The sequence below is a fragment of the Arachis ipaensis genome, chromosome B1 (genome assembly GCF_059453495.1).
Source record: "Arachis ipaensis isolate K30076 ecotype BB chromosome B1, ASM5945349v1, whole genome shotgun sequence".
In the NCBI taxonomy this organism is placed as follows: Eukaryota; Viridiplantae; Streptophyta; class Magnoliopsida; order Fabales; family Fabaceae; genus Arachis; species Arachis ipaensis.
The window spans coordinates 9,872,315-9,886,535 of NC_142436.1; the positions used below are offsets into that span (position 1 = coordinate 9,872,315).

The 14,221-nt window shown below is 32.6% G+C and overlaps 1 pseudogene; it reads left to right on the plus strand.

The window, feature by feature from the left end:
* The first annotated feature begins 2,324 nt into the window (after window positions 1-2,324).
* On the plus strand, window positions 2,325-3,350 carry LOC107646044 (uncharacterized; annotated as a pseudogene).
* Window positions 3,351-14,221: the final 10,871 nt, after the last annotated feature.

Consider the following 14,221-nt stretch of genomic DNA (forward strand, 5'->3'; position numbering starts at 1 on the left):
AATTAATTTACATCTTTTATAGTTAAAATTATCGTCACTCAAATATATTACGTAAAAATAATAATTTATTTATTGAAAAATCCAATATTTTTTAATTTAATTAACTTCCTTAACTAATACATTTAAGGACTTTTTAGTTAAATAATAAATTGTTATGTAATCATGTTGGCTACATATTTCTAAAACAAATGTTTGTTCTCATTTCTCAACTTTCACATCTGTATTGCTTGAGAAAAGATATTCTAGATTGCAATACATAATTAATTAAGGAGAAAAGTTTAAGAGTTAGCTAGAAATTTTAATTTATATTAGTTAATATTTTTTTGTCAGTAGTCTAACATTTTTGGTCTAGCAATTTAAAACCATAATTTTAATTTAAAATCTCTTATTAATTTTGAAGTGGAGTGGGAAGAATTGGAAAGTGAAATGTCACTATTAAATATCTTTTCCCAAGATATAAGTACGTACATGTTTGTATTTTTAAACACAAACGATGGTTTAATAATATACTTGAACTAACGAGATATACTATTATATTAATAATTTAATATTAATATCACAATTTTGTATAGTCGTCGTTGATTAATCTATACAAGCCAATTATATAAACCATTTAACAAGCGCAGAAATACGTGTCCGCGGTGATGATGGTGATTAATTATTTGTGTTATAATGATGTTTACATGTAATTTGGTTTATTATTACGAAATCTAATTCAAGTCTTTGAGATATGTATTTAACTCGTCCTGAGACCAAGACTAGTTCAAATTAAATGACCTTTCTTGCTAAGCAATGAATACCAACGAATTGTAAGCAATATATAATAGATAAGAAAATGATGTTTGTTATATATTTCCACACAAAAAGACATTTAGCTGAGACGAAGATTCTTTAGTCACCCGTTATTGTCGAATTATCATGCATAATGGAAGGGTTTAATTATTTTTTTAGTTTTTATAGTTTTGTAAAATTTTTAATTAAGTTTATATATATATATATATATATATATATATATATATATATATATATATATATATATAATTGAATTCTTATACTAATTTCTCTTTAATTGAATTTTTATATTTTTTTTATTTAGGTCTCTACACTACTTTTTTTTAGTTAAATTCATATAAAATTAAGTCAATTATTGTTAAGAGGAACCTAATTAAAAAAATTGATACAAAAATTCAACTAAAAAAAAATTATAAAGATCTAATTAAAAATTTCATAAAACTATAAAAATCAACCAAATAATTAAACCTATTGAAAAACAAGAGGCTTTGATATTGGCAATAATGATCAATTTGTAGGAAGTGCAAAATGCTAAGACCTATTACTTGAGATTCTACTATTCTTAAATAACTATAATTTTTTATTTTGACGTCAAACTATAAGTGTGTTAAGTAGGATTTTACGAGAAAGTTATTATTATTATTATTATTATTATTATTATTATTATTATTATTATTATTATTATTAAGCTTTTCTATGAAATATTTGTTTTTTATTATATAAAATTCCTATATAACGTTATCATGAGTGACCTAATACATACTGTACCCTTCTACACTAACTACACGAAACAACGTTGTTTTAGTTTTTGTACTAAATATTTGATGAAACAATATTATTTTACCTTAATGAACCACAATATGTTATCCGAAGAAAAAATGTATGACCATTAATGTTAATTATGTTGTTTCATCAAATATTTAATGCTAAAACTAAAGTGATATTTTATTTAGTCTAATATAAAAAGAATGTTATTCGGTGGTTTGTTGAGTCGGTTAGTTGTAAAGTGTTGGAATGAGGATTAGAACTTGAGCACTGGTTCTGAGGTGGGAAGCTGCGCCAGCGGGTTGTCGGTTGGTCGGCAGATGGAGCCACCTGCAATGACACTCTGATGCTTAAATTAGTGTTCGTACGTTGAGGCGGTTAGATTAGAGTAATGATGACGTACCTGGAGAGAGGGATCTCTCTTATCCTTATTCGCTCGGATGGGCCTCCCTTCCTCTAAGGCCCAACCTTTTCGAAGTTTCTACTAGTATAGATTAAAAAAATTTTTCGCCTCCAACATTTTTTTACATACAAAATCGTCCATATGATTTAAAACCAAAATTTAAAATTGTCTTTTTTTTAGTTTCACTGGAAAATACTAAACGTCATGCAACCAGAACCATCGCTTGAAGAAGCGGACCAAATCAACGGAACAAGAAGAAGATACGAAATGATGTTGGAATTTTTGGAGGAGAAACGTCGAAAGTTCCGAGAAAGGAGCCCTGGATGTTTGATAAGACTGCTTTCATGGGGGAGAATGGAAGAAGATGAACATATGCAGACTTGTCATCCATGGTAGTTTGGAGCCACAATCGGTAGAATCGGAGGACTCTGATAAAGATGAGGGTATGTTTGAAGACTCTTCAGAAACTGACTCTAGGACAGACATGGGTGAACTGGAGATGAGTCAAGCTCGGAGGGAGGCTATACGCCAAAAGAAGAAAAAGGAACGTAGTAACCTTTCTATCTCAGTCGAAAAGCTTCAAGACAGCACCTTCAGCATTCGTGTGAACAAAGCTGAGAAGAAAAGGTTGGAGAAGCCTTGGAAACAGGCGCTCATTATCAAGCTTCTAGGGAGAAGGATCAGTTATGGAGTCCTCAAAAGGAGACTTGATACCATGTAGGCCAAAACAGGAGGTATGGACTTAATAGACCTTAGGAATGAATACTTTGTTGTCAGGCTATATAATGAAGATGACTATTGGCATGTCATGGAGGGAGGGTCATGGCTCCTTTTCGACCACTACCTCACTATCCGACAATGGACACCAGATTTTCATCCTTTTGGAGCGGCCATCAATAGGATCCCAGCATGGGTACACCTCCCAGATATCCCTATTGAATACTATGATAAGCGGTTCTTGGGTACGGTTGGGGATCAGATTGGAAAAACATTGAAAGTTGACATGAACACTGCTAGTCAGACCAAAGGCAAATTCGCCCGTCTTTGTGTAGAGCTGGACTTGGATAAGCCTTTTCATTCTAAATATCTAGTGAATGAGAGAAACTATCATATAGAATATGAAGGGTTGCATATGCTCGGCTTTACATGTGGAAAGTTTGGTCATACTGAAGGATGTATAGAGAAGGCACAAAGTGCAACATTCAAATGTACAAGTGGAGACCAAGATACGGGAAATAAGGCAAACTCGCAGGAGGAGAGACAGAATGGTACTGGAGACAGGAGGATAAGGAGGGCAAACAACAAGGGTAAAATAGTAATTCAAGGGACTCTAATGTTTGGGCCATGGATGGTGGTTAAAAAGCAGAAAAATGACAAAGAGATAAACTAATAATGAGAGAGGGAACGTGGCTGGAGGTGCTCACCAGGCAGGTCAAAAAGGACAGAAGGAGGTAGTAGGAATGAAATCAAGGTACGAGGTTCTTGCTGTGGAGGACGTACATAATCAACCCGACAGCAATAACGATAATGTGCAGGGGCCCATGCAGGAACAGGTGGAAAGATCTCCCAAAAAATTTGTGTCAGGTAGCCATATGAGGAGAGCAAAAGCTTTGAGCATAGCCCAAAATTCAGAACGGACCTAACCAGGCCCAAATCAAGAGCAACCTGAAGTAGCCCAAAATGCTTCTTACCAGGCCACCTTAAGCAAAGCATCCAATCAGAAAAAGCCTATGCATAACCCAGGTAATGACAATATGACTCTAACTAAAGTGTGAAGAGCCTTTCCTCAACCCTTTCTTAATAATAGTAATCCCAACTCCTTCCCTGACCGTCCACCTGTTACTAAGGAGATAATGAGCTCAGGAGACACTTTTGTGTTAGAGACACCTACTGTGCCTATACCCCACCCTAAACCACTGGACCCAGAAGGAATGCATTTTTTGGGCTCCAAATTAGATGAGATTATGGCAGAGTGAACTGTTGTTGTGATGAATAGTGATAACAGGTTTGCCCCTTTAGGAAAAGATGTAGAGATAGCCTAATTGGGCTTGGTCTGTTTTTCTCCTCCTTGATCCCTTTGGGCTTATACCTCTCTCGTTTATTGGATTATGAATATTTTCTGTTGGAACGCTAGAGGGGCTACAGGCCCCAACTTCTTCAAGACCTTAAAGGGGTATGTATTACAATATAAGCCTAACTTAGTGGCTATACAGGAGACTCGTTGTAGTGGTGTTACAGCTTTGGAGTCTATCAAAAGAGTTGGTTTCAATAATCATGTTGTTGTGGATGCGCAAGGTTTTGCAGGGGAAATTTGGCTACTCTGGAACGATACTAGCCTGCAGGTTAATGAGATCCAAAGGCATGATCAAGCTCTCTATGTTAAAATCGCTAATATCTCTGGCCATTGGGAGCTCACGATTGTGTATGCCAGCCCTCATGAAAACAAGTGAAAAGAAGGGAGACGGTTCTTGAAAGACTTAGCGACATCAATGCAACAACCCTGGCTTCTTTGTGGAGATTTCAATGAGATTGGGGATGTCTCTGAAAAGAAAGGGGGAGCTCCCTGTGACATGCTCCAAATTAGAAGGTTTAGGGACTGGATAGATGATTGCAATCTCATAAACCTGGGGTTCAAAGGCACCAGATTCACCTGGAGAGGTCCGCTATGGAGTAATGGTTGTCGTATATTTAAGAGGCTAGACAGGACTTTGTGCAATGCAGAGTGGAGTCTGCGATTTCAGGATGCAATTGTAGGAACTCTTCCCAGAGTTCGCTCAGACCACTACCCCTTGTTGATAAGATGTGAGAGGAGAAGTGGATGTCCAACTGCCAAACCTTTCAGTTTTGAGTACATGTGGATGCAACACTGCGAATGGAACCAATTGAGGACTTCACAATAAAAATTAAGGAATGAAACCAATTAGTTTTTAGTAACATATTCAAGTAGAAGAAAACTTTATTAAGCAGATTAAGAGGTGTCCAAAATTTTTCCAAATACAGAAGATGTGATTTTTTGGACGAACTTAAAGCAGAACTAAATAAAGAATTGGAACTAATCCTAGACAGAAAGCAAATACTTTGGCTTCAGAAGTCTAATATCGGGGCGAAGACATTCATAGAGAGAGAGACATAGTCTTCATTCTCACTTTAAAGTTCCTTACAAAGAGATTTTTATCCCATCCTTGATCCCACAAGTTTTGTGATTTTTTTTTTTATTTTTTCTAATTTTCATCCTGGTCTTTAGGTATCTTTAGGTATTTTGTCATATTAGTATTTAGTGTTTGTTTAAATACCATTAAATTTATAGAAAAAGATTTTAAATAATTTTTTAAATTTTTAATATATTTTATGAATTTTTAGTAGTAAAAATAAAAATATTAAAAAAATTAAAAAAATTTTGAAAAGTTATAATTTACATCCTTTTAAAAAAATTTCTTTTAAAAAATATTTTTTACACAATAAATAAATAAATAAATAAATAAATAAATATTTTTATATTATTATACCCAAATATAATTGATAAATAAAAATTTTTTTTTACATAAAATATCCAAAAATAAAATTATTTTTATTTTTCTATAAAATCTTTAAAAAAATAATTAAAAAAATCTTTTTTTAAAAGTTCACCTAAACAAATTTTTAATAAAATAAATTAAAAATAAAATTTTTAAATATTTTGGACAAAAAATAAAAAAAGAAAAGATATTATATAAAGACCAAAAATTTATTTAAATCTTATTATTATTATTATTATCAGTAAAAATAAATAAAAAAAATAATAATATTTGAAAAATAATAAAAATTAATTTAAATAGTTTAAAATTATGTTATTTAATGTTTATTAATTATTGATAGAATAATTATATAATTTTAGATGTAATAAATATATAATTATAAATATTATATATATAAAATTATAGATATTATACAAAATAATTTTAAATATCCTCTCCGTAGTATTATCGAAAAAAATTAAAAAAATAAAAAATAAAAAAAGGAGGGATAGCAGGGGCACTTTAATGTAGGTCAATTTCAGTGTAAGAAAACAGGAATTATTACTTTATAATTAGTAATCATGCAGGGTAAGCCAATAAAGTGGGAATCTAACATGGCTAAGTAGAAATTTATAAATTTCAATCGTTATAAATTTATAGCAATGCCACTTAGGCAGCTATAAATAATATACATGTGGTAAGTTGATAACCACCTGTCAACTAAAAGCTCAGAGAATAGATAAAGACTCTCTACTCTCAAAATAATACTGTGTTTCAGCTTTGAAAATTTTTCTTTAAAAATATCACAATTTATTTCTCTGTAAAATAAAAAAAAATTAGGATGCTTTAGTTTACGGGAAGTTAATATTGTTTTTTTTTTAATTTATTACGTTACTTTTTTATTATATATTATTTACAAATTTTTTTTTTAGTAAATTTTTTTTTCATTCTGTGAAAAACAAATAAGTAGTGGAGGTGGAAATTAGAAAGTAATTTAAAAAAAAAAAATAATGATAATATTATTTTTTTTAAAGGTAGGTTATTGTATTTTTTAATAAAAAAAGAATATACTATCTAAAGAGGGACAAAATAATAAGATTGGAGTTCTCCCATAAAATCTTACCAATAATAAAAAACAAACCCAGAAACACTTAAAGAGAGAAATAAACTCGAGTGGAAGGTTGAGACACTCAGAGGCTTGTGTGTTCTTCTTTGTCATGGAGACCGCGGTGCATCCTCTTCACCAAGAACATAATTTATGTCGCTGGTATTTGTTTACTTTCAAAGATCTCCAAATTTTTTGTCTTTAAAATGCTCCAGGTGGTACATGTAAACAGTTCCAAAAAAGCTTCTCCACTTGATCTGATTCTCATTGCTGCTAGCCACCATGTCCCAAAGTCTGACTGGGTCTGATTTAGCAAATCACTCCCAAATGGATTGTAGTTTCATACTTTAGAAGCCGGGCCACATCTCATCAGGCAACGCAGGATCGATTCTTCAGCTGATTTGCATCTAGGGCATATTGCTAAAATTTTTTGAATCTTTGATGCACTAGTTTCAAAATATGTATTTTTCATGATTTACTCTCCACATGAACAATCCATTTTTTGTTGGAATCTTTAATCCCCAAATTGTTTTCTATATTTTGGGTTTTTCTCATCACTGGTGGTAGAAGTTCAATTGGGTCATGGAAAAATTTATAAGCAATCAAGTAATTTGACACAATGTCATATTGTTTTCTCTTGTTCTAAACCCACTGTAATTTGTCAACACCATCATGGTTCACAGTTACGGAGAGGATATGGGAGCTTAAGTCTGGAGAAAAACGTTGGTTGATTAGAGTTTGATTCCATTGCCTTTTTTGAGGTAAGTATGTCTTTCACCCACATAATATCTGTACCAGAATTGTTGTTACAATTGAGCTGAAATGGGTACAGGACAACTAGGGATCTTGGTATATTCGAACATATTCTCCAGACTCTATACTCCAATTTAGTCCTTTTTCAACTACTTTTCTCCTTTCTAATTCATTTTGCCATCCCCATGAAGGTTGAAACCCTTTCTCTGCCAGCATAGTTATAGAATATCGATGATACTTACCCTTTAGCATCCAAGCTAGAAGAGAATTAGAATTTATTGTAATACGCCATAATTACTTGCCTAGTAGAGCTAGATTCTGCACCTTTAGATCTTTAAATCCCAATCATCTCTTCTTCTTTGGTCTTGTCATATGATTCTAGCTAGTACAAGATATTTTCCGTTTTGATTCTCGTTGACCCTACCAGAATGGTGTCAGTATTCAGTGAATTTTCTCCAAAAGTGTATCTGGCAACTGAAAGCATGACAAGGTATAAATTGTAATAACTTCTTCGACTGCCTTAATAAGCACATGTCTTCTACCAGCTGACAAAAGATTTCTCTTCCAAGCCTATACTTGCTTTTGGACCTTGTCCTTGATTTCTCCAAATGTAACCCTTTTAGATCTTTAAACCACTAAAAAAAGTCCAAGATATTTATCTTGGATCCCTTACATGTCCAATATTAAGCAAATCAGCAAAAATCTGTCTGAGCGGGATAGGGGTGTTCTGACTAAAGAAAATGGAAGACTTTGTCAAGTTAACCTACTGGCCACTAATCATTTCATATTCGTAAAGCAAAGTCAATATATTAGAACATGATTCTTCTGACGCTTTACAGAAAAGGATAGAGGCAAATAGGAGATGATTAATTGATGGACATCTCCTATGAATTTGAATTCATTAGATACTTCTGTTTTGCTCTGTCCTGTGTAACAAATAGAAAAATTCTTCCGCACAAAAAAGAAAGAGATATGGTGACAGGGGTCTCCTTGCCGAGTGCCCCTTGTTGGCCTAAACCTTCCACAAGAATAGAGTAAAAAACAAGTAACAAGTTCTTTTTATCCAAGTAATCCATTTCTCCCTAAAACCTATCCTCTCCATAATATACCATAAAAACTGCCATTCGACTCTATCATAAGCTTCGATCATATTTAACTTAATGGCCATCTCATATGATAACCCAGTTTTCTTTGTCTTTAAGTACTGCATGCATTCATGAGAAATGAGAATATTGTCAGAAATAAGTCTATCCTTTAAGAAAGCACTCTGGTTTGGGCAAATGATATTATTCATGAAACTTTGAAGTCGATGAACTAGAATTTTTGAGATAATCTTCTAAAATACTGAGGATAAACTTATAGGTCTGACCTGTGACATATTTCTGGCGTTGGGATCTTTGAAATCAAACAAATCTGGATATGGTTAAAGCCTTTTAGAATTTTTCCTCTTCCAAAGAAACTGCATACAACTTTAAACACATCACTCCCAACTATATCCCAATAGAACTTAAAGTATTTTGCTGTGAATCCATCATCTCCCAGAGCACTGCTACTATAAACACTAAAAGTTTCTCGCTTTGTCCCTTCTATTGATACCGACCTCGTCAGTCTGCGGTTCATGGAAGTTGTCATTATAGAGTTGAAATCTTCAAATCTATCCCTTAGATCAAAGTGATTAGTGGTTGAAAATATTTCCTTAAAATAATTCTCTGCCACCGTCGCTATGCTTTCAGGGTCCAAAGCAATCTCTCCATTATTCCCTACTACTCCCCAAATTTTATTTTTCGGGTTTCTGGTTTGGAACTTCTGGTGGAAGAACTTCGTATTTTCTGTCACATTTTTTTAAGCCACTTGCATCACAACTTTTCCTTCCAATATTTCTCTTCTCTCCCTAAAGCTTCCTCCAATCTATTTTTCAGCACTATAATCTCATTATCCCCTGTGGTTTTCTCTTTCATGCAGCTGCTCCAACAACATTGTTAATTCTTCTATTTCTTTCTTAGAATTGGTGCGGCTTTGTTGTTGCTACTGAACCAACTGGTGACGACAAAGCTTCAACTTTTGGGCTAGATGAAACATTAGTGAACCTTGAAAAACTGTACCCCAGACTTTTGAAATCAAGCTCTTCACTTCATCCATCTCGCACCACCTTTCTTGAAATTTGAAGCGCCTCTTTAATTTCTATTTTGGTGGATTAGTATCAAGAAAAAGAGGTGCATGATCGGATCCATTCTCTGTTAGCCTCTGAACCACAGCTGCATCATACCCAACCCTCCACGTGTCTCCCACCATGAATTTGTCAAGCCTCTCCCTGATTAATTCATTTCTCATCCTCATATTCGGCCAAGTAAACCTCCAACCAATCATACCAAGGTCCATAAGCTGACCCTCAATAAAATCATTAAAATGGTCTATCGATGCTACTGATATGAGATTTCTTCTCTCTTTCTCCTCATTACTTTTGATCGAATTAACGTCTCTTATAATTATAAAGTTTTGCCTAAATTGTTGAAGCTGACAAGAGAGTTTTTCAAATTGTTGCAAACGTACCTGCTCATTAGTGTATAGATAAACTCCCACCAACTCCCATGTTAGATTTTTGTAATCATCCTTAATGGTAGTAATTAAGAAAAAAGAGTTTTGAGCTAGAATCCTCACCTCCATATAATCCTTTCAAGAAAGAGCCAAGCCTCCTAATAATCCACTCAGATCTACAATTGTGAAACTCAAATAACCACATGATCTAACCTTTTGCTCCACAAGGTGAGATAGATTTTTTCTTTACAAAAAAAAAAAAAATTATCTCGGCATAGTGGGATTGACACATCCCTTTAAGGGTTGTGGACTATCAAGGGTCTTCCCAAATCTCGACAGTTCTACGTGAGGATTCTCATGATGCTTTGGATGCCATTGAATAGCTGGCACCCTCCACCATCTCAAGCTCCATAGGCTGCTCAACTGAAGTCATATTCCGGATCCCTCTATCTTCCTTATCTTTTCCTACTCTTCGCTTATTCCCGCTCCATGTTCCAGTTTTTTCTTAACCACTTCTTGCCATATATTTAATTCTCTTGAACTGACTAGTGTGATCTCCACAATTAGAGCTGTTAGTATAATTTTTAGTGAGGATTCCATCACAGGTTAGCTTCTTGATTTTGTGAGCATAAGGAATATGTTGGCTTGTTATCACAATAGCATTATTCCTGTTGCTAGCACTATTTTCTTTATCATCTGATGGAGCTTTATTGGCTGAGTTGTCACCTGATTCATCCTTCGTAGTCTCCTTGACACTCATCCCTGAAAAACCTTCAATAATACAATCTAAGATGAGTATTTTCCGATAAACAGCACATGCAGTTTAAGCTCCCTTCCCCTGTTTCGTAATTTCAGCCTCTTTTGATTGCACCCTTATGCCCACTGGATCATCCAGCACACACTCCCCAATTTTATCTTCCTTTAGCCTATTCTCCTTTGAGTCCTCCATAAAATTGGGACATATCCTGTGATCATGGACTATTCTTGCACAATAGGTACAAACAATCCTAAGTCTTTTATATCGGACAATAACTTCAAGCGAGTTTTTATCTAGTCCAACCATTCTAAGCAAGTCTTTCACAATTTTTCTTCCATTGATCTCAACTATCGCCTTAATAATTATGGATTCTCTCCCCCTTTATGTCGAAAAGACCTGCATCTAAAATCTTTCACAGCCTTCCACCGAGTTTTCTTGCTGCCTCTATAGTCTTGAAAGTTTCTAGTACCCCCAAAACTAAGTCCAAACTGGTATAGAGGTGATCAGTTCTTCTACTTTCTTCCCTCTCTTCCAGCGTTGAACCTGTAATGCAAAATTTTTATAAAGTTATGGGGATCCATTTTTAATTCTCAAAACATCCCATTCTTTCTCAAAGAAAAATTGAAAATTATTGCACCTAATTTTTGCCACCCTAAAACCCTCCAGACGCCCCATATGGCCTTAAAGGCTCCCTCCATGTCCCCTTAGAAAAGGTTTTCTCAACGAATAATCTTTCTATTTGACTTTTGATGGAATTGTTGATCCCTCTCCTTTTATCCTCCTCTCCCAATTGAATTACGTAATCATTCTCTCCTTCATTTACGAGCATCTGACCTTGCATGATTTCTCTTTGGTGTGCCATGCAGCATACACAAGATCAGACGATTTGGCGTTGAAAAGTTCTGACCTTGGAATTGAGAAACTCCTAATTTTTGACGTTGATCTTAACGGTAGAGGAATTCTGTTTGAAAAACTCTAGCGGAGCATAAATACTTTGACGGAACAGTTTATATTTGCCACATAATATTAAATTTGAGAGTGATAATGTTACATTTCTAATATTTTCGACAACTACTTGTCTTAAGATGGTTGGTTAGAATGATGTTGAAGATAATAATCGAAATGTGAATATAACTTAAGATAAATAATTTAGTCAAATAAATTCATTATTTAATAATTAAAAATTATTCTAACTAGAGTTAATATTCAAATAGGTTTTTAAAGTTATACTCGCATCTCAAATTGGTTCCAAAAGTTTTAATTTATTCAATTTGGTCCTTCAATTTGACATTCGTGACTCACTTTATTCTATGGCCTTGTTTTCGTTACTGAATCATTAATGTCTACTGAAATAAATTGACGAATGTCATGCTGAATTTTTTAATGGTTATTTGATATGCCAATTAAAATTTTTTGCCTCAAGTTTTTTCCTAAAAAACTTTTAAAACACTTAAATAAAATTAAAACAAGGGTTTAAAGGCTTTTAGGGAGAAAATTAAGGTTAAAATATTTTAATTACAATATCAAATAGCCATTAGGAAGTCTAACATGATGACTGTCAGTCTATATCAATATGCAGTTAATGATTCTGTGACAAAAATAAAGTTATTAGCCAATGTGAATCACAAATATTAAATTTTGGGACCAAATTGAATAAATTTAAATCTTGAGAACCAAATTAAAGCGCAAACGTAACTTCATAGACCAATACGAATATTACTGTAATACTAGTACTATTACTCATTCTAATTATCTTTTTGTGAGTTTAAAATATATTTTTTGTTGTACTGTTCTCTTTTTTGTCATATAGGGCCGGCCCAATTTTATGCACTAACTTTTTGCAAATTTCTATGATCCATTCACAATTTATGTCAAACAAATCTATAAGTAATTAAACGAAATATGCCGAAATTTTTAAAAATAAAATAAAACAGAATCCCTTGCTATTTTTTTTCATTGACTATTCATTGGAAAGAAATTTTAAGAGGTAACATTTTTATTTAATCAATTATAATATTATTTTATTCTAAAATTATATATTGATTAATTTCATGAATTCATGAGTGTTTTGGATATTATTCATGAAGTTTTTGCCTTAAATCTCATTGCCATTAATATAAAAAAAATGTTAATCAATTGAAATCCATAAAAAAATTAACCTATTTTAAAGTTGTTCAAGTGTTTTTCAGAAAAAAAGTAAAACACAAAAAATACTAAATTCATATATATCTTTCATTAATGATTGAAAATCAATTATCGCTCTGATTTATAGACTAAAACGATTTCTTTTTCTTGACCAAAAATTCGATGTCCTTCTCTTCAAGAGGGTTAGTAGTTCTTTTCTCTATAATATTTAATCAATAATTTCATATTACACTTTATGCATATTTATCAAAAATCAAAATTAATAAAATTTATTTTTACCAGTTAATATTTTTCTTTTCCTTTACTAATACCATAGTTTTCTCCCATGAAAAGGGGGAAAAATGAATAGACAAAAAGAAAGGAAAAAAACCTGAAAAATGATTATAATTATTATGGCCTGTCATTGCAATAAACTCAGCTGAAAAATCACCAATAATTATTTGTAATTAATAAAAGGGCTCTTTTGCCATTCTTCTGTTATGCTGCTTCCTCCGCCACTGTTTTCAACACTTTTTGAATTGCTGCCTCTTGAAATTATTTATCTTGTTAGAAGCTCTTGGATCATGGTGATGTCAAAGAATTAATTAAGGCTAAGCAACGATAATGGTAGTGGTGGAAGGGTCGTTGATATCGACAAAATTGCAGTGTGAACTATAAATGACATCAATCTTGGCACAAAGAAACTATTATAAAGAGGGATGGATGTGTTATAGTTATTAAATTAAAGATCAACACTAGATAATTGAGAGAAAAAAAAAGCAGTAGAATTGTAAAAAAAATTGAATTTAATTAGTTTTGAACTTTTGTCAAAAATCACAAATACTGCAGGGTCATTTTTTAAATATTATAGCAAGTGCACCAATAACCCCATGTTCTTGTATAGCTTGATTCTTCTGATATGTATACTACAATAATTCATGCAGATAGTGACGGAAATTTTGCGATAATTTTATAAAATCGCTGCTAAATGAATAACTCCGGTGCATATTGCAGCGGTTAAGAGTGGGCTGCAATCAGCCTTATATTTAGCATCGGTTTGCAGTATGTAATTAGGGTGAATTATTATTTTACATTTTGCAGTGGTTTTCTTTTAACCGCCGCAAAATCGTTTAACTACATATTTCAATGTTTTTTTTAGGAATAACCATCTGGGTATAATCTAGTTAAGTTAACATTACTACTTTTTTAAACTATATATGTTTAAATCATTGTTATTTAAACTCGTAACACTATTTCTAGATTCGTTTTACCTAAAAAAGTTCACCAGTTAAATAAGTTATATATGTTAACTCATGCGAACAAATTTACCAATAAGATTTTCTCGTTTACTATATTATCATTTAAATTTGCATTCAAATATAAATGTAAAAGAAGAAAATAAAGTCATAGTCTGAATTTATAAATTTAAAATAAAGTTCTAACGAGCATAAATTAAAGTTACTCTTGTTCAAAGTTATGTCTTACTAAATCTA